General features: G+C 42.0%; 1 long non-coding RNA gene across 1 annotated transcript in view; it reads right to left on the bottom strand.

Annotated features, from left to right (window-relative positions):
• Positions 1–2,500, bottom strand: part of LOC138007297 (uncharacterized) — a 6,542-nt gene that overhangs the window by 3,310 nt on the left and 732 nt on the right. The gene's annotated exons all lie outside the window — the stretch shown is intronic.

The following is a 2,500-nucleotide window of genomic DNA, read 5'->3' as shown; positions in this document are numbered from 1 at the left end:
ACATCCAGGTAGTCTGAAACCAAGGCAACAAGGGCACAATAATAAGACAGCGTGTTCATTTCTCGAAGCGGACGATTGTGTGATTTACTTGGAAAGAAAATACATTATTATTGTGCTGTCATCGCACCATGAGTAACAGACACCAACGCAAGCTCATAAGAGGTCACATCCAGGTACTCTGAAACCGAGGCAACAAGGGCACAATAATAAGACAGCGTGTTCTTTTTTCGAAACGGACGATTGTGTGATTTACTTGGAAAGAAAATGCATTATTATTGTGCTGTCATCGCACTATGAGTAACAGACACCAACGCAAACTCATAAGAGGTCACATCCAGGTAGTCTGAAACCAAGGCAACAAGGGCACAACAATAAGACAGCGTGCACATTTCTCGAAACGGACGATTGTGTGATTTACTTGGAAAGAAAATGTATTATTATTGTGCTGTCATCGCACCATGAGTAACAGACACCAACGCAAGCTCATAAGAGGTCACATCCAGGTAGTCTGAAACCGAGGCAACAAGGGCACAATAATAAGACAGCGTGTTCTTTTTTCGAAACGGACGATTGTGTGATTTACTTGGAAAGAAAATGTATTATTATTGTGCTGTCATCGAACAATGAGTAACAGACACCAACGCAAGCTCATAAGAGGTCACATCCAGGTAGTCTGAAACCAAGGCAACAAGGGCACAATAATAAGACAGCGTGTTCATTTCTCGAAGCGGACGATTGTGTGATTTACTTGGAAAGAAAATACATTACTATTGTGCTGTCATCGCACCATGAGTAACAGACACCAACGCAAGCTCATAAGAGGTCACATCCAGGTAGTCTGAAACCAAGGCAACAAGGGCACAATAATAAGACAGCGTGTTCTTTTTTCGAAACGGACGATTGTGTGATTTACTTGGAAAGAAAATGCATTATTATTGTGCTGTCATCGCACTATGAGTAACAGACACCAACGCAAACTCATGAGAGGTCACATCCAGGTAGTCTGAAACCAAGGCAACAAGGGCACAACAATAAGACAGCGTGCACATTTCTCGAAACGGACGATTGTGTGATTTACTTGGAAAGAAAATGTATTATTATTGCGCTGTCATCGCACCATGAGTAACAGACACCAACGCAAGCTCATAAGAGGTCACATCCAGGTAGTCTGAAACCGAGGCAACAAGGGCACAATAATAAGACAGCGTGTTCTTTTTTCGAAACGGACGATTGTGTGATTTACTTGGAAAGAAAATGCATTATTATTGTGCTGTCATCGCACTATGAGTAACAGACACCAACGCAAACTCATAAGAGGTCACATCCAGGTAGTCTGAAACCAAGGCAACAAGGGCACAACAATAAGACAGCGTGCACATTTCTCGAAACGGACGATTGTGTGATTTACTTGGAAAGAAAATGTATTATTATTGTGCTGTCATCGCACCATGAGTAACAGACACCAACGCAAGCTCATAAGAGGTCACATCCAGGTAGTCTGAAACCGAGGCAACAAGGGCACAATAATAAGACAGCGTGTTCTTTTTTCGAAACGGACGATTGTGTGATTTACTTGGAAAGAAAATGCATTATTATTGTGCTGTCATCGCACTATGAGTAACAGACACCAACGCAAACTCATAAGAGGTCACATCCAGGTAGTCTGAAACCAAGGCAACAAGGGCACAACAATAAGACAGCGTGCACATTTCTCGAAACGGACGATTGTGTGATTTACTTGGAAAGAAAATGTATTATTATTGTGCTGTCATCGCACCATGAGTAACAGACACCAACGCAAGCTCATAAGAGGTCACATCCAGGTACTCTGAAACCGAGGCAACAAGGGCACAATAATAAGACAGCGTGTTCTTTTTTCGAAACGGACGATTGTGTGATTTACTTGGAAAGAAAATGCATTATTATTGTGCTGTCATCGCACTATGAGTAACAGACACCAACGCAAACTCATAAGAGGTCACATCCAGGTAGTCTGAAACCAAGGCAACAAGGGCACAACAATAAGACAGCGTGCACATTTCTCGAAACGGACGATTGTGTGATTTACTTGGAAAGAAAATGTATTATTATTGTGCTGTCATCGCACCATGAGTAACAGACACCAACGCAAGCTCATAAGAGGTCACATCCAGGTACTCTGAAACCGAGGCAACAAGGGCACAATAATAAGACAGCGTGTTCTTTTTTCGAAACGGACGATTGTGTGATTTACTTGGAAAGAAAATGCATTATTATTGTGCTGTCATCGCACTATGAGTAACAGACACCAACGCAAACTCATAAGAGGTCACATCCAGGTAGTCTGAAACCAAGGCAACAAGGGCACAACGATAAGACAGCGTGTACATTTCTCGAAACGGACGATCGTGTGATTTACTTGGAAAGAAAATGTATTATTAATGTGCTGTCATCGGTTTTGAACGGTGCTGTTTCGAATGGAAGTCCTTAACTTACGTTTGTCAAGTTTTCTATGTCAAGT

The sequence above is a fragment of the Montipora foliosa genome, chromosome 6 (genome assembly GCF_036669935.1).
Source record: "Montipora foliosa isolate CH-2021 chromosome 6, ASM3666993v2, whole genome shotgun sequence".
Taxonomy (NCBI): domain Eukaryota; kingdom Metazoa; phylum Cnidaria; class Anthozoa; order Scleractinia; family Acroporidae; genus Montipora; species Montipora foliosa.
Note: the sequence above shows the minus strand (reverse complement) of the source record. Positions and strands in the feature narration are given on the sequence as shown.